This window comes from Octodon degus, unplaced genomic scaffold (assembly GCF_000260255.1).
Source record: "Octodon degus isolate 3935 unplaced genomic scaffold, OctDeg1.0 scaffold00061, whole genome shotgun sequence".
NCBI lineage: Eukaryota > Metazoa > Chordata > Mammalia > Rodentia > Octodontidae > Octodon > Octodon degus.
The window spans coordinates 2,030,804-2,050,685 of NW_004524637.1; the positions used below are offsets into that span (position 1 = coordinate 2,030,804).

General features: G+C 40.4%; 1 pseudogene; it reads right to left on the bottom strand.

The window, feature by feature from the left end:
- LOC101583273 overlaps positions 1 to 19,370 on the bottom strand; it is a 76,629-nt pseudogene extending 57,259 nt beyond the window's left edge.
- Positions 19,371 to 19,882: the final 512 nt, after the last annotated feature.

Here is a 19,882-nt window from a genome sequence, read left to right on the forward strand (position 1 = left end):
TCCCTGTTCCACTGTAAAATTCATGTAGAAAATCAGGATTGTTTCAGTTATAAACTCGATCCCATTGGGCACATTTGTGCAAATCACTACCCATTGCTATTATATTCTGTGGAATTCTGCTTCAATAAAGCAGTCAAAACACATAAATTCAACCTGGGAGATAGTTAGGCAATATAAGTGCCTGCCTGGCAAACACAAGGACCCAGGTTCGATCCCCAGTACCACATGCCCTGTCAGCTGAGAGTCCCATGCATGCTGTGCTGGCCACAGAGCCCAGGCACAGTGGTGCATGCCTGTAATCCCAGTGCCGAGAAGGCTGAGACTATAGGATCACTAGGAGTCCAAACTGCATAATGAGACCCTGTACCAAATAAATAAGTTTTTTAAAAATACATAAATTCCATACTTCTATTTCTACTTTATCACAAAAGTAACTTTTCATTTTGTCATGGCCTTCCACTCTTCAACTGATGGACACCCCAGAATGCAAGGCAACTCTTTGTGCTCTACACACCTAAAACTACATTTAGGTAAAAATATAAAACAAATAGAAATACATGGATTTATAAAGTTCCATTTGCATTTATCATGATCCACTTGATTTGGGAGGGATTTGGAGATATTTTAATTATAAAAGTACCATATTTGGCTTCACTGCAGAGTTGGCTCTTAAAAGCATAAAAATCAACTACATAATATTTTATCTGAATTAGGAAAGCTACTCTTGAATGAAACTACACTGAAAGCTGCTATGGTGGCACATGCCTGTAATTCCAGCACTTGGGAGGCTGAAACAAGAGGATCACAAGTTTGAGGCCAGCCTGGGCTACATAGTGAGTTAGAGGCCAACCTAAACTCCAAAGCAAGATCCTGCCTTAGAAAAAAGAAAGGTAGGGGTAGAGGAGAGAAGAGGGAATGACAGGGGAAGGAAGGGAAAGGGAGGTGGGGGAGAGGAGGGGAGAGGAGGAAAGAGAAGAGGAAAGGAGAGGAGAGGTCAGGAGAGGAGAGGTCAGAAGAGGAGAAGAGGGGAGGGCAGGGTAGGGAGAAGAGCAGAAGAGAAGAGAGGAGAGGAGAGGAGAGGAGAGGAGAAGAGAAGAGAAGAGAAGAGAGGAGAAGAGAAGAAGAGAAGAGAAGAGAAGAGAAGAGAAGAGAAGAGAAGAGAAGAGAAGAGAAGAGAAGAGGATTATTGGAAGTAACAAATGTAATAGTCTTAGCTGTTCTTGTCTTCCTTCCAAAGGGCATGGCTCCCCGTCACTGAGTCAGCCCTCTTTCCAGTCCAAGATGCTCATCAAATTAACAGTTGTTCCAGTGATGACAGGGATAGACAGAGACTTCTGGCATGGTCCAACCAAAATAAATACAGCATCAGTACTGCCTACTGATTCACAAAGTATAATGAATATACATCGAAATGAATTTTCACCCTTGAGAAGCTACTTTACAGGCTTGATACAAAAACCATTCTTGATACAAAAACCATCCTTGATACTGAAAGCCAGAACTATACTAGGTAAGACTTGGCTAAGTCAGATCCTAACACCAGCACCAGACATACAAAGGACATCCACAGGATGCCATCTGTCACTGTGATAAAATACCTGGGATAAACAACTTAGAAAAATGAATGGTTTAATTTGGCCCACAGTTTCAGAGTGTGAAGGCCACAGCTGACCAGTTGGTTTGGGCCTGTAGCAGCACAGTTTATCATGGCAGAAGCACATGGGGAAGATCTTACAACAGCAGGGAAGCAAATAAAGATACAAAGAAGGACCTGGAGTTCCAATGCCCCCAGTGACCTCACCTTCTCACACGAGGCCCCACCCCCAACACTTCTACAACCTTCCAATAACACTGCCAGACAGAGACCGAGCTACTAACACTTCAGTCTTAGGAAGTCTTTGTAGATCCAAACTATAGTACTATGGCTACATGTGCATTGCACATCAACGCCCACAGACAGTCTGGTGTGCTTAGCTCCTTACTGAGAATCACACCTTCAATTTGTTGAACAGTTCATTTGTGAGAGCAGCACATAAAGGTTTTCTCAAAATCTAAGAAGATGTCAGTCACCGTTGTCAAAAGGAACCATAGATTTCAATAGAATCGCATCACGTTAAATAATAAAAATACTCAAGGTGAATATATCCACTTGCCTAAGATTCTGATACCAAATATCCCAAAGTCTTTATAGAAGCAAAGTAAGTAGATCCAAACCTTGGTTAATGCTATTTTCTAACTCCCCAGGTTCATGGGAATTTGAGAGTGCAGGAGGCTGATTGATCTTCAGACTTTAACATAAGCAGAAACTAATGCCTGCTAAGGGAAAAAACCAGAAGAGTTCCTAAGATACAGTGCCATCAAGAACACAAGCCACATATTTGAAGGACACGCACTCCTTGTCTTTGTAACTGGGGAGTTCCTGCGAGTAAATGGCTGATGAGGAGCATGCTTCCTTAGCACCTGAGAACAATAAGCACAGTTGGGTAGGAGAAGGAAGACAGTGCAAATGCCAGTGTATCATTAAATGGTGGCTAAAATGTAGTGTGGAGGCCCAAACACAGGGTGTAGCAAACAGGCTGAGCAAGTGGGCACAACTGGTCAATACCAGAGATCGTGGGCATGCACAAACGATCCCCCAGTCCTGCACCTGAGACCAGCCAGAGAATTCTATCTTCAGTTCTTCTCACAACACAAGTAGATTTTTTTTATAGAATGGCCTACACCTGACATCAGCCTGAGGAGTAAGAGATGCCAAGGACATTGGGCACTGTCTCACTCACTCTTCTCTTGTTGCTGGAACAAATACCTGACACCCAAAATGAAGACAGGAAAGGTCTACATAGCTCACAGTTACTGGAGGTTTCAATCCATACTCAGCTGGCTCCAAGGCAGAGTGGCACATGGCAGAGAGCAATGTTTCATGGTGGTGGCAATGAGCACAGAGAAAATGGCTACAGGGAGCAAGTCTGTCTCCCTTATGCTGCATTCAGGCTATCTGCCCCAGGCTCGGTATAGTACTCACACCCATAATCCCAGTAGCACTTACACCCATAATCCCAGCAGCACTCACCTCTATAATCCCAGAGAATCGTGAGTTAATCACCAACTCTATTTTATTTATTTTTTTGGCAGAACCAGGGATTGAACTCAGAACCTTGCGCTTGCCAGGGAAGCACTTATTCTACTGAGCCATCTTCCCGGACCCTAATCACCAACTCTAGATGTCTGCCCCATGACTGCATGAGGTTTTAGGAGGATAACTAAACACAAACATAACAGCTACCATAAGCTTGTAGCCACTGTGTTCTCTTTTTTACAGTGGTCTGTTCTCACTCTGTAGAGTGTACTTCTTTGCCTAGTTTTAATCAGCCCACACTTACTGTGCAGAACATGTTTCTCTTCCTACCTTTAATAAATGTAAAACCTTTCTACTTTTGTGCTAGTCTTAACCCATTCTTTGATCAAGACCCTAGAAAGAACCTAGAAAGTTTCTCCTTTCTAGGAGTCTCCAGCACCCCAGAACCCAGTAACAGTGTAAAGAGGTGAGATTTTCCATATAGTTCCAAAGAGCACCACAAAAACCAATAAATACAATTTTCAGCTACACACAGGAAGATCTTCCAAATAATTGAAGATATTCAAAGCTAGGCCCATCTTATGAGGTGATGACCGACCTTCTCTATGTATTCCTACATGAGTTTCTTCCATATTCTCAACTCCATGGAAATTCAGGATGAGAGACTCTTTAGTATTCAAGGTCAGATTTTTATAGAAAGTTTCTCAATGGGCACAAATTGGATTGGGTGTCTTCACACAAGGATACACATGCTAATCAAAAGTTGTGGCCTCCTCTGATAAGATTTTCTCTTACTACAAAGGTTAAAAATGTCTCAGGTCAGATTTTCAACAGGCACTCTAGTCACATCAGGAACATTTCAGTCCTTTTTCCAGCTCACCTCCTGTGATCAGTGGTATCTGTCCAGTTCTCTCGCCTCCTCCCTAAACTCAAAGTCACACCCTCACTTTTGCTAAAAGCTGTCAAGTATAAACCTCATCATTTATAATGCAAAAAGGGAATCATTGATTTTGTTCTGATTAGTCATCACAGTGCTTCTCTCTTATCTGTATTTAATTCACTGTGGTTTCTCCAAGAATGGAAAGCTTTCTTTTCTATGAGAGAATCTAAACAGCACTCTAAACACATACTGGCTGGACAAACAGTGCAGAGAATTTGGGTTCTATGTGATGAAAGGAACCACACACACAGCCTCTGGCCAAGTAGCCTCCACATAGCAGGCAAATCACAAATAGCTAAATTGAAGCTCCCTCTGATTCAACTGAATGATGCTCTCATTGCTTTTAATATATATATAATCCCAGAGAATCGTGAGTTAATCACCAACTCTATTTTATTTATTTTTTTGGCAGAACCAGGGATTGAACTCAGAACTCAGAACTCAGAACTCAGAACTCAGAACTCAATTAGTTGCAAAACCTGAAAATAACAAATATACTAGAAAATCAAGTGTTTCCTTTCTAGGAAGCCTGATCAACCCCAGAGAAAGCAGGAAAATAGAGAGTGGCTAGGCAATAGGCATAGCAAGATAGGTCCTGTTAGCCCTCATTTCTACAGCAGCTTTTGTATCTTCTCTGTGGTCTGATGCTGGACATAAGGACTTGCATGTATCTGTCATCTCTTGTCCAAGAGGAAGCCATGGTAGTTTACAATCTTGAACACAAGGAACCCAGACTTCAGCTTCCAAGAAATTATACTGTGTCTCTCTCTTAAGGGAATTCCCAGTAACTGGTAAAGAAGCTGTGCCAATTCAATGTTATAATACTTGTCTGATGCAGAAATAAAAATAATAAAGGAATGTATGACTCCTATAATGTTACAGATTGTTGAGCAACCAGGTGAAGAGCTTTCCCTGGGGAATGTTCTAGTGTGTGAATGGGTGAGGGTGTAAAAAATACTTCAGCCTCCTCATGTTATAGGGAAACAAAGGCTGGCCAGGGACCTTTTCTAAAACGTTTCCTTTAAAGTGGATCTGGGACAGGTATTCCAGATGAGGGAAAAGGGCCTTTAATTCCTCAGGGGACAGAGGCCAGACCCTAGAAAAAGTCAAAGTCCCACCATTGCCTACAGTGTTCAGCAGTGTAAAACACTTTCTTTCTTCACCATATTCACACAGTAAAATGATTTTTGATAAAGAAGTCAAGAACATACCACGAAGAAAAGACAGTCTCTTCAATAAACAGTGTTTGTAAAATTGGACATACAAATAAGAAAAATAAGACTAGACTCCTTCAGCTCACCATGCACAAAATCGACTCGAAATGGACTAAAGATGTAAATGATAAAATGGAGTCCACAAAATTCCTAAAAAGGAAAATTGAAAGAAACACTACAAAGCATTAGTATAGGCAATGGTTTATTTAGATAAAACCCTAAAAGCACAAACAATAAAAAACAGGAAAATGAAATTATAACAAGTCAATAAGCTTCTGCATGACAAAAGTAATAACTAATAGAAATCCTTAAACGGAGAGAAAAATTTATGAACTATTCAGCCAACAAAGGATTGATATCAAGGATATAGAGGAACTCATAAAGCTGAATGCTTAAAAAAATCTAATTTTAAAATGGACTAAAGAACTACACAAACAGTTCTCCAAAAAAAAAAGGCATGCCAATAACCAAGAACATTTAAAAATGAGTGATTAAGATATGCAAATCAAAACCGCAATGAGATCTCTCACCCTGGTGAGAATGGCTATCATCAGACAAAAAATAAACACTGGTGAGGAAGCAGAGAAGTGCACTCCTAGACACTGGGAGCAGGAATGTGGGTTAGTGTCGCCAAAATGGAACAGTATGCAGACTGCAGAAAACTGAAAGTCAAATTCTAGAGCACTACATGTAGTGCTGGAATGTAAGCTAGCACAGCCACTATGGAACTCAGTATGGAGATTCAAGAAAAAGTAAAGCTAAAAGTTGCATTCGACCCTTTTATTCTCCATATAGGCATTTTCCCAAGAATTAAAGACAGCATACCACTGTGATCCTTCCAGCCAACAATGTATGAGGATTCCTTTTACCCTGCAGCCTCACCAGCATTTGTTATGACTTGATTTATTTTGTCCTTTTGAGACAGAAGATCAGTATGCTGTTCAGGCTGACCTTGAACTCACTCACATATATAGCAGCACAGTTCAGAGTAGCTAAATCTTGGAAGCAGATGAATGGATAAAGAAAATGAGGTGTTTACACAAAGTGGAGCACTATTCTGCCATAAAGATAAACTTCAGTCATTTGTAGAAAAATGGAACCACCTTGAGACCATAATGTGAAGTGAAATAAATAAGATACACAAGATTAAATAATACACAGCTTCTTCTATGTGATAAACCCAAAATGCAAAGAACAAAATAAAAGACAGGTAATAGGAAGTAAGGAGATAGACATTTCTCAGATAGGAAGGGGATCAGGAGACAGAGGGACAGGGAGGAAGTGGAGGGAAAGGAGATGAATCAAGGAATTGAGGATGTGTTCTGTGCACTCTGTGTGGAATGTAGGCATGATGGACTGCAAACATGGACTAATAAAAAATAAGAATATTTTTCTTTTAATTTTTTAAATTTTGTTTTTAAAAACTAAGACAAAAGCATACATATTAGCTGAGGTATAAACAGGGTCAAAACCACCAATCTCACTCTTTGCCCAAACCTCATCCCACTGGAGAAGTACACATGGAGCTGCCGTCTCTCATGGTAGCACCACCTCATTCTGAACACTCCTGATGGACTCAGTTGAGGCTTCTCACAGCTGACAGAAAAGTAGGTTTACTTTCACCAGCATCGTCAAAATTCAGTGTGCTACAGTGACTATAGTATCACTAGCTGAAAGGGATATTTTTGAGCCATTACAACCTTATGAGACCACCATTTTCTATGTGGAACAACATCAACTCATGATATGTTTTGCAGCACAGCACTATAACTTTTTAAATCCCTTATTGTAAACCTGCATAATCAGTTGAGTCTTATAGAATGCTTTGATATTTATCAAGCCACTGTAACTGAAAATAACCAACAGTTGCAACGGATAAAGTAGTTCCAACATGAATATTGGTTGAAATTTTTGTTGACACTAAAAACAAGAAAAGTGACAATGACATAGAGTATAGTCACTTTTCCATCATTAATGATAGGAACATCTTTATTGAGTCAGGTGACTTCCAAATACTAGAAGACTGCTTCCCAATTTTGGCATTTCCAATTCACAGTGTCACAGCCACTGATGTGACAAACCTTTAATTTCTGTTTGCATTATTAACATTTTATCATCCTGTGTCTAGATAAACAAAATCATCCTCAACTGGACACTGGTCAATTTCCTTGAGTAAATATATCCATTATGTCAAATTTCTAACTCCCAAGATGATGTCCACTGCAGGCAATCAGGGACTGTGCTCTGCTATTTACCCAAATGGCTCTTGTGCTTCACATCAGACCCAGTATTCTTTGAACCCAGCATGTCCCCCAAATGTCTTTGTAGATGATCCAGCATGACCTGCTTTCCAGTCTTTCAGTCTTGGCCTAACAAGCTATCATGCACTGAGGAGGGTCTCTTGATGCAGAAATTTGGGTGTTATACATCACTAAAGACTCGTGGCCACAGCATGAAAAAATGACTTTGTAGAAATATAGCTCATGTGGTCATTGTCAGGTCTGAATTTATAGTCACATGACATGTTTTTAAACAATCCACACAGGACCACTAGATGGTCAAACTCAACCAGGTCTTTGCAGAGTTTTCCCCGTCCCCACATAAGCTACAATGAGACACTCTGAAGAGAAGTCAATGTAATGGTGACAACAAAAGAGACGACTCGCTTAGACAATCATTGGAATCGCTAAAACTATTGATTCTGTTCTACCTCCTTGTGATCTTTTGTATCAAATAACATTTTATATGGAGTCTGGAACTGTATGTATTCCCATGACACATTTTTTTCATGCCTTTCACTTTTATGTCCCTCACAGCTTACAGTAGGATATATTCCTATCTACTCCCAGCCTACTTCTGAGGAAACCAACACGCTAGATGCACCCACTGACCATTCTAAGGGACCACTCAGCCCTCTCTGCCACTGCAGTTTACTCCTCTACAACATCCCATGATAGACTACATGTCTGAGTCTTTTGCCCATTGTATTCCTGCTTCTGGGAAAGGCATTTCTACCTTAGCTTTGGGATGAAGTCCTATTTATCCTTCACAGTCCAGTTATTTCCTCCTCCATGAAGCCTTTTTAAGCACCTCCCATCTGAAATACTCTAGCCTATGTGCTCTGTACCTTGTATATAATTTTTATATCATAGATTGACGAAGTGAAATCTTGTCCCCATCCCCTTGAAAAAGAGCAGGCTTACCACTGATGATGAGGGGTATATTCTCCAAGTTCAGGGTTCTTCCACTATTATATAAATTCTTCAACTATTACATAAATTTACTGCCTGCTTAGCATCAGTTTAGGCTAATCACACGTCCTGTGGATGGTAAGGAAAATACTGCTAACAGGCTGCTCATGCAGCTTGCTGTTTCACAGAGAACGAAGTCATCTATCTCTGATCCTAGAGCTTTGGGTTTTCTGCCACGAAGCAAGAAGGGGTTAACTCATTCACTTGTAAGTAGAACCCAATTCAGACCTTCATCAACCTTGGCCTGAATTTATGTCTTTTCATCTTTGGACCCCAGATTCCAGAATAGGTCCTGATTAGTATATGCTTGGGATTTAATCAAGTTAAATTGACAGCCCCAAAGACAAAGAATCCTTCTTCTTCTGAGTACTGTTTAGCCCAATGTTTCTCAATCTCAGCACTATTGATAATTTGGAACCAGAACCTGGAGAGAAAACATTCTCTCGGGCATTCACAGAGAGCAAACTGGTCAAGCAATGGCTGTGACTCATCCACATGGTTGACACTGACAAAGGATTTACAAACTGTGGTACAGGGTTACAGGATAAATCCTGAGGGTACTTGACTGACCTTATCAGATACAAAAGTTACATTTCTTGTTATATAGGTCTTGCTTTATCTTGGTCTTAACCATCCAGCAGAAAAGTATAAAAACAAGGTATATAAAGTAGAGCCATATTAATATGTTGAGCTGTAAAAGGCTCGTCAACAACTTCTGTGGATAACCCACTACTATTGTGGACTGCTAGACTGTGTTGGATTGTTTTGCTGAATTCACGTGCCTACAGTATTTAGATGCCAGTGGAATACCCATTTCTGAGAAGACTAAACAAAAAAATGGGATACAAAGGAAGGACCATTTTGTATGTGTATATGCAGAATAGTTAGCATAGATATACAGCTACTTTCACTTAATTCAATGAGAAGAAAGATTTGTACTAATAGTGTTTGGATAGGATATTCTGTCTGCATCTTGTACTATGGATAACCACTAAGAAGGTAACAATGTACAACGTATTAATTATTGAAACTGTCCTATTAATCAGTCTTGAAACTGTCTCATTGATATTTGTTTCTCAGTTAAAAAAAAAAAAAGAAATAATTTGGAACCAGATCATTCTGGGCTGCAGGGAGACTGTCCTGTGTGTTACAGAATGACAGCAACTCTAGCCTCTATGCAGTACATGGATGTCAGTAATACGTCCCCCCCCCCAGCTATGGCAACCAAAAATGTCTCCAAAAGTTACCAAATGTTCTCTGGGGAGGCAACATCACCCCACACATGTGCTCCACCACTGAAAACCTCTGATTTAGCCTCTCCAAAGAGTGAGGAAGGGAGGAAGAGCAGCTGGCAAATGTGCCATAACTAAGGCATACTTCAGTGTCCTTTGAAATTTTAATGCAGCAGAGAGGGACATAGAATATTGTACTCCCATGCCTTTTTACCCAAGGATAATATATGCTGAGTAGCAATGTATTGCAGCTAGCAATAAACAGCTTGATGTGAGCACACATAGGTGCTAGACAGAAGTACCACCTACACTGCCTTATCCCACACCGCCAGCCATTCTGTAAAGCAGGTATTTTGACTTGGTGGAAACCAGAAGCATGGGCAGGTTGCATAGCTCACCTAAATGGAATGGTTTGGACTTACAGAGATGCTGCTCTCCAACACCCTTGCTCTTAATTATTATCTTACGATTATGATCCCACAACAAACGGATGAGGTGGGATGACGTGGAAAGGAAGAAGACCAGAAGCAGTAAGGCGGGAAATTGGAGTTCACCATAAGGGGAGAGGGTCAAATTTACCTGTCAACTCCATTCCCTTAAAGGTTTTATTAAAAAAAACAAACAAACATAATAACCCTTTAGATATCTTATGTGTACAAACAGAACCAGTAAGTGTAATGTGTTCTTTAATTCCTACATAAAAATTTTAAAACACAGAAGCCCATGAGCTGTTCTCTTTTCTGTATCCAGAAAACTGTGAACCATCCAATCCCCAAAAGTGACAAGTCTGTTTTAACAGAAGCCCCCACCCACAGACTTTGATGGAGTGCCTTCGCCCTCTGGTGGTAGGTGGATGAGCTGTTTCCCAAAACTAGCAAAATATCAGTGCCCACCTCACTCCTGGAAGACACATGTTGGTCCTCCAAATTGATTCCTAGTTGAAATTAGATTTTGTTAATTTGGAGACAAATTAATGATTAATTGGCTATGGAACTTAAACTCTGCTTAACTCCTAAATAAATACAGTACTTTGAGTTTATTCAAAATTTTCCCTGACAAGCTAGCATTCGTCTGTATTATTGATTCTCCGAAATATTTCAAAAGCATTATAAGCGTCAGCAATATAGCTCTGTGGACTAAGCACCTGCTTTGGCAAGAGCAGGGACCAGTGTTCCATTCCTGGTCCTGCATGCCACACCGAGCCCACCCCTGGGACATGCTGAGCCAGCAACCCAGTTGTAATCCCACCACCTGGGAGACTGAAAACAGGAGAATCACTATGAGTCCAAGTTGCATAGTGAGACCCTGTACCAAATACATAAAAATGAGAAGAAAAGCATTATAGTATTTTGCCTTTGAGGCAGAATAAGACAGAAAGAAATAAGAAAGGAAATAGAAGAATTAAAAGTCTGCCATATTCAGTAGGAAATCAAAAACCACATAATTATATTAAATGTATATCCATATTAAGTGAAAATAAAAAACAACTATGTCACTTTCAGGAATGGTTAAAAACATTAGCTAGAGAGGGAAGTTACGACTTCTTAGCAAAAATGTTACATTTATTAAATACAAAATTAATGTCTAAAATTAAAATATAGATAATTCATGTTGATAAAACTTTCTCCAATAATTTCATTTTATGAATGCCTTGTCTTCATTCCTTAAATATTTAAACTGTTCTCTTCCACTTTATAGTAATACAGAAAAATATATAATTTTTTTAGTCATAAATGTGGTCAGTACTTATGGAACACCCTCTGTGTACCCTGCATGGGGTTACAGCAGTGAAACAAACCCTTGCCTTCATGAAGCTTACACTCTAACTAGGGTCTAGGCAGTCCACAAGGAAACAGCTCAGGTCCTGAATAAAGTTCTAAATGGTAGCTTAGTAATTTTTCCATCAGTGTGGTAGATCTCATTCCCATTTCTCAGATGAGAATAGGGTTCAGACCGCTGCTTTCCCAAGGACTCAGAGAAGTGGTACAGCCAGAATGCAAAATCAGATCTATATTTTCTAAAACCCAGCCCACACCATCCAGCTGCAAGTTTCCAATGCAAATGCAGCCAGTGTGCACTTGGAGCTAGGTATGTGCAGGATGGGTCCTTCCTCCAAGCTCTAGTCCATTAGAATTCATACATTAGGCTTCAGTGTCAAGGACACTCTTTCCCAGTCATCCAAGTTTATTAAAAATAACAGGTTTTCAACTGCACACAATACTGCTTGCTTGTGACCACACATACTCAGGAACTGAGACAGGAGGATCACAAGTTCAGGGACCAGCATTCAGAAGCTTAGGAACACTCTGACTCAAAAATTTAAAAATGTAAAGGGCAGCAGGCTATAGTTCAGTTCAGTGAAAGGCTCTGAGTTCAATCCCCCACTACACAAAGTCTCCCAAACTGACTCCAACACTCTGAAAGACATTATTTAAAGTTGCAATTTAAATTTTAATAAAAGTAAATTTTAACAAAGAAATAAATATCATGAGAGTTATCAACCAATTCTAAGATTTATTTCTCCATAAGGAAAAGAAAGCTTGAGGGCAATCTGGGCTTTGCAAGGCTTTCTCCTGTTTTATTTACTTTCACGACAGAACCCAATTACTGGAATGTTCTGGTGGTCAAGCACAGTACTCTAAGTTATACTGAAGGGTTCAGCGACCAGCGATGCAGAACATTGAATGAGTAATGAAAAATTACAAAAGACGCTACACTTGAGCAAATACCAAGTCCGCACTTCTACATAGCAGGTATTTCTTGGACAGGTATCCTAATTTGTGACCACAGCTTATAAAAACTGGAACTGACAATCCAGTATGATAACCCGGCTGTAAACATCACTGAGAAGGCCAAATACTCCCCAGCAACTTCTGGCAAACCTTTGTTTCTCACTTCTCTGAAACACATTGTTTGCTTGGCAAAAACCAGGAGATGTGAGAACCTCCTAGTGCAAATGTTGATATAAAGAAAATGTCCTAAGTGACCAGGGATATTTATCCAAGTATTATTTCCACCACCTGTGTGGAGTTTACCAAGTAGGCGGGTAGGTTCCCTATCTTGTGTGCATTCAACTTGAGTTGCCTGGATACTGTTGCTTGTGCTCAACAGGGAACACAAATGTAATTGTTCCTCTCTTCACTTAAACCATAAGGATTCCAAATTAGATCATATCACTGAGCCGTATGAACAAGTCTTATGCATTTGAATTCTGTGTGGCTTGCCAAAGTTGCCCTCTCAAACCAAAGGTAGGAAGTTTTACAATCAGAAAGACATTTTAGGGTCTCTTCAAACACAGCCAGCTTTTAAGAACACCTTCCTTCATTAGGCATCTATTTTAGGTTTATCACTCCTAATGCTAGTGATATGAAAGTGCAGATTTCTGAGGTCCCATTCTCTTTCTGCAGCTAAGTTATTGGTATATGCTAGCAATGTACTCATAAGTTGCCACTTGTGGGCACAGTCATCAATTTCCCTTAATTCTAGGGCATACTTGGCTTCTGTCGACAAATGGTGGGGGGCACAATTACAAATGTCATAGTAGAGCAAACTGTAAAGTTGCAGCTACTGTAGACTCTGGAAAATTGTAAAATAAGGCTCCTGAACAGCTGAAGATTTTTAAGGTCTCTGTCTGAAATCAGTTTCTCTTTTGAGTGTATTTTCATTTCATAGCAATTATCATGATTGTACCTAATGAATTATCTGTATAACTATTTATTTCATGTCAACTAAATTAATTATTTAATTATTCTGTAACCTCTTGAAGGGAGAAACCAGAGCTGAATTGCTTATATTTCCAGTGTCCTATACATAGGGGCTATAACCCAATATTTTGGTAAATGACAGCACATATGATAGTGGTCCCATAAGATTATAAAAGAAATTAAAATTTTCTTCTAGCATATATTTTTACTGCACATGATTAGCAGGTTTGTAGCTGAAAAGCAACAAACAGGCTATACAATATAACAATTATATTAAATGTATCATAGACTATACTATCTAGATTTGTGTAAATGCGTCCATGTTTTTTCCCACAATGATCAAATCCTCTAAGACTGCAGTTTTCTGAATGCATCAGCTTATTAAATGGCAAATGGCTATGGACGCAGAGCAGTGGCTTAGGTGATGCTATTTCTGAATGGGAGTATGATTTCATGCTCTGAATGGGTCACATAGTTTGCTTAAAAATCACCTTGCCTCCCTTCTTGGTTTTGCTATTATAACACAGTTATACAAGACATTGTAGATGTGAGTGGTACATTCAACTCTGCATATTTTTTGACAATTTCTGTGAAGCAGTGAGTATTTCAAAACAAAAGGTTTCTTTTTATAAAAAGACTGTTTCCTGATACCAATTTTTTTATTTCGCCAAAATGATAGAAACTTCCATTTCAGTTCTTTCACCCCTACAATGTCTTTGCCTCCTGATCTCACTGACGTTTCCCCCAGAGCTTGACTTTCAGCAACCTCATAACGTCCAGAAGCTCGTCTTTATTTCCTGCAAGTTCTTGACAGAACAGATCATTTGTACAACAGCTACTCTTCTGAGACAGTGCCCTCAAATGCCAAGTAGGGTGACAATTTTCACAGTTTAGCCTTTCAGGTGCCTCCACACAGAGACTGCCAAAAAGCTGTCAAATGGTAGTAATTTTCAAAAGCAAGGGCCAGAGAGAAACACTGCACTGATGAGCTAGTCATCTGCTCGAGATTTCTGGTCAGCAGTAAAATACAAAGCATGCACATCCAGGTTCCCAGGCAGTGAACCACACACCTAAGGTATTATTTAGCCACATTCATCAAAATTTTATATTACTCAAAGATTTAGACCACCACCAAGCTGCCAAATCCCTTGTGAAACTGTACAAAGTACAGTAAAATCAACAGGAAGTCTTCCTGCCTTACAGTATTGAGAGAATTTCTCACCACTCCAAAATCCCCTCAAAGGCACCACAGGCCAAAGTCAGGCATTAGTGGCTTGAGTCACACAACCAAATTCAAACTTTCAAGCAAACCACCGAGTGCATACTGACTTTTCTGGGAGCTGGGAACGCAGACTGCCCTGTTAGGAGGGCAGAATGGGCACTGAGGGCAAAGCCGGGTCAAGACTACAGAGGATGATGGGAAAGTGTGTGCCCCTGCTGACCCCACCAGCCCGGCTGGTCTCCTCCCAGCCCGCACCCTTGGTTCCGCGTCCTTGTAGCCCATATCCTTCCCCAGGACAGAAGGAACTGCAAAAGAATCGGGCTCAAGTTCATATCAGCCTCTGTGAGTCACAACACAGAGACCACCTAGTCTTTCAACGCCTTCGCACTCAAAGTATGACTTCAGCTGAAGTGAAGACAAAGGGCAGGGACTGAAGGGAAAGCAGCTTCGAGGACCCTCACCACACAATAACATCCATCTACCTGAAACAAAAAAGAAATAAGAACCAATTTTCTTTACCTCCTCAGCAGAAAAGAAATAAGGCCAAACAAGAGAAGAAATATTCTTAATTATTAATTTCTTAAATATGCCAACATGATCAAGATGTCTATGTGGCACAATCAAAAAATAAGGTGAATGTTTGGAGAAAAAAAGTTTTAATTTATTATAGTAAAATACACATTGCAATTAATCTCCCTCAAAATGCACTCGCCTTGCTCTGAACACACTTACTCCATCATTCTTGCCACTCTGTAATAGTTCTGGGAGCCTTCATTCCTGGGTGTCTGTAGTTACAGCCCTGGATGTCACAATCTCCAAAATTGATTGGAAAAGATAGTCATTTTGACCTTGGCAAAGAACCAGAAGTTCCTCACTGCCAGTCCAGTGAAAAGATGAATGAGAACACACTAATTTTTTTAGAAGCCTGCATTTCTGTTATATCTCAGCAGCAGCATTCACTGTATATGTTTAGCACACTTGGTAAAGACACTCACAAAAGAGGATTTCCAGAACTGCTTCAAAAAGTGCTAAGAATGGTGAGACAAGTGTGTTTAAAACAAAAGGGAGTGTTCTGAAAGGGCTTAAAGGTCAATGTATCTTTTGCTGTAATAATTTTTTTAAATTCAGACAATAACCATATATATCAATCACATCTTATATTGTCACTGCTAACCAGTGAGTCTATAGAGAGACAACTTTCCAGTGTTGCATTTATCTTTTTCTTTTTTTTTTTTTTTCCAGTACTGGGGATTGAACTCAGGACCCTGCACTTGCCAGGCAAGTGCTTATTCTACTAAGCTATCTCCCTGGTGCCAAGTCTCAAATTTTTTGTCAGAAATGTTTATTCCATTGCCATTCATATATTGTAGGTACATGAATTCAGCAGAGTAATCCAATATAGTCCAGTAGTCTACAATAGTAGTGGGTTATCCGCAAGATTAGCAGCGTCAGAAGTTGTTGATTTGAGCCTTTTACAGCTCAGCATATTAATAGGGCTTTACTTTTTATACCTCGATTTTATACATTTCTGCTGGATGATTAAGACCAAAGTAAAACAAGACCTATATAACAAAAAATGTAATTTTTGTATCTGACAAGGTCAGTTAAATCCCCTCAGGACTTACCCTGTAACTTTGTACAGCAGTTTGTAGATCTTTTGTCAGTGTCAGCCTTGTGGATGAGTCACGACCATTGCTTGACCAATTTGCTCTCTGAGAAAGCCAGAGAGAATGTTTTAACATCTGCTTGCATAGCATTTTCAAATGAATAAAGACCTTTCACATACAGAGATTCACTTTAACTCCCAGGATTGTCATGCTAACTTACAGCACAGACTCCATGTCACAGGACAAGTAGTAACAGAACCAAGACAACAGTGGGACAGCCAGGTCAGCAACTAGGTAGAGAGCTAAAGGGAGAAAATGAGAATCTCTGTGATGCTCTTTGGAGAAATAGAAATGGGGCATAGTTCTCCAATCTGGGGAGAAGCAGGGCAGGGGCAGGTATCCATCTTTGTAGTGCAGTAAGGACAATGGAAATAAGACTTCAGAGAGCTACATTTGTTCTTATTCTGACAACTTAAAAACAATAGTCCCTAAGCTGATAAATTCTCATTTCAAAGGTGATTCATAGAACATTGTCTAAAATGAAATCCACCCAGAAATGTGAGATGAACAAATCATAAACAAAGGGCCCCAGCTGTTACTTGACTTGGTTGATGTTTCAAATGGGTTACCAGCTTAAGACAAAATATCAAAGGACTTGAAAGGAAGCAGCTCACCTTGAAATGACTACAGAATATGACCTGAGCCTCAGATGGGAAAGCCCAATCTCAGGGGCCAGGACCAAGATGGCAACAGGTGGATGAGTGTACTACCACAGGCCAGGCACACACCTTTCCATACTTCTGATTTGGGCCATAAGGAAGAAAAGCCACACTCCCACTGCTAAAAAAAAGAAACACCTCTTGCAGTCTTCTGAGAGTTCTTACTCTAAACATACACACACACACACACACACACACACACTCCTAAATTTTCACAGTTCAAACGGGCTGGCCTTGGGGTACAAAGAAGGTGGATGGGGAAGGAACTGCAATAAAACACCATATTCAGGGTTAGCTAGTACTCTGATCCTGATTGACCCCACTATTTGCATTTCATCATGGGGAATAAAAATACCTGGTCTCACTGCCTCAGACAAATACTACACAAAGTCAACTTACATCAACACCCCATGAACATAGAAAAGTAAAGCTCAGTCCACCACCATGGGGAAAGGAATCTGTTGTCAATTTAGCCTACAATTACATTTGGACTTTTGAGTAAGAACTGTCTGCCTATACTGGATGTATGGCCTGTAGCCACACTACAGGAGGCCATTTGAGAGGCCAACACTGTTGCTCCTTCACATACTGATAATGCCCTCCCTGATAAATGACTTCATTTCTCCTTTGTTAAAGACTTTCTCAGCACACCATCCTGGGCAAAGGCCAAGGACAGCAAGGGGGGCAGTCCCAAGTGTTAAATCTACAGTAAGTCATTTGTAGATGTGTTAAATCTACAATAAGTCATGGGGAGTAAGGACTGGAGTTACATCCCAAAATGCTAAAATCTATAGGGCAAGAAATTTGCATCATCATCGCTTTTAAGCATATGGTTCAGTAGTGTTGAGTATATGCACATTGTTGAGCAGCTGGCTATGTGATCACTGCCAGAGCTTCATTTTACACAACTAAAGCACTACACCAACAAAATGATTCTCTCCCCATTTCCCTCGCCCATCATGGAAACCATAATTGTACTTTTTATCTCCATGAATTTAACCATTAAAGGAATGTCACAGAAGTAGAATCACACATTGTGTGTCCTTTTATGTCTCAGTTATTTCATTATGTTGAGTGAAATAACATTGTTCTTGACATTCACCCACGTCCAGATGAATCCATGACACTCATCTGCCATATCCTTGCAGCGCACGCTGGAATTCCCTTACCCATAAGCTGAATATTTCATCATACAGGTGGGTCTCCTTGTACTGATCCATTCATGCAATAGTGTCAGTTGCACTGCTTCCATTCAGTAGCCATTGTGAATGACACCTGTGTGAACATGGGTGTACATGTATCTGCTGAAAGCTGAAACCCTTTCTTTCAGCTGCCCAAACTGAGAAAAGGAGTGAGGGGTGCATCCCAGAAGATGTTGGCTGTGTAATTGTGAGGTCACAGCCCAGGTTCACCTGAAGATGAGGGGCTGGGCCCTTTCAGTCCAAGTGGGAGCTTAAAGTGTACCTCAGACACTGTTTCTTGTTCAGTAACATACACACACACACACACACACACACACACACACACACACACACACCATTCTCATGCACAAAACAGCCTCACCACAATGTCCAGTATTCACAACACATACCCTGACTTTCACAACACACATCCACTTCTCAGATACCTCAACTTTCAAATGCCTCAGCTCTCACATGAAGCTCAACTCACACACACCCCACTCTCTTATAACAGAGCTTTGACGGGAGAAAAATGTGGCTATAGGACACTTTGTGGATCAGACAAAAAACAGCTTTGTGAATTTCATTCACATCTGTATCTCCACTGAGTGCTGCAGCTATATCACTGGTGCTCAACAAATCAATGAATGAATAAATGAGCAAATTATGAAGTGATCAGAAAGATAAAAGGAGAAAACTGGGGGGTTCCAATCTTCACCTTCAGTCAGCTAAGGGTAAAACAGCAGCATAGGAGGAGGCCTGGGGAGTTCAGTTCTTTGGCCGTTTTTTCCTCTTGGCTTTCCCCCAGTGCTTGGGCCAAGGTGAAATCCACAGAGGACTTTGTGCAGTGCAGCCATTTTGCTGAAGCTCTCAGACCTCATTGACTCATTGACCATACCCAGCTGTTCTCTACCCAGTATTAACACGGAACACAAGACTAGGCACAGAGAGATGCACAGCCACAATTCAATTGGGGGACAGCTGTCAGGTCTTCCTGTGCTCTCTTGACAGAACATGCAGCAACAGTCACAGGAAGTGGCCCCAGACTTCCAACTGTCTTCTTTCCTGCTTCTGTGCTCTCTCCCCCCATGTGGGAACACTTACCCATTCACACCAGTGAACAAAGCTCTGTGCAGCTGCAGACAGTGCAGGCATCAGACATTCAAAGTGCTTGGGCATTTTCCCACCCTTTTTAGGAAGATCTGAGAAGTCTTCACAACACATATTCAGCTTTTTTGTCTCAGAGACACAACACCCAACACCCATAATGTAAAGAGGACAGATTTAATTTGCTGACAGTTTTAGTCCCTGGTCAGCTGGCTACATGGCAGAGACATCCTGTCAGATGGACATAGTGAAGCAAAATTGCTTAGTTCTTTGAGCCTGGGAAAAGAGCAGTAGGTTAGCACCAGAGAGGAAAGAGCAAGAGACTGGGTGGAACTCAAGGCCTAGGCTCTATGACCCACACAGACCCACCCAGACCCACCCAGAAGTGTATTTCCTACAGCATATCCCACATCCAATCAATCTGATATTCTATCTTAACCACCATATATATATTTTTAATTACTTTTATTGAGATAGAATTAACAATGAGACAGTTTCAAAACAGGTTAGTAGGACAGTTACAATAATTAATGCATGACTTAAAGTTCAACATATCAATACTTGATGAAAAATACCTGTTCCTTATTATGCCTAAGATGTTTGAAATGCAGTGAGATAGTGAGGTTAAG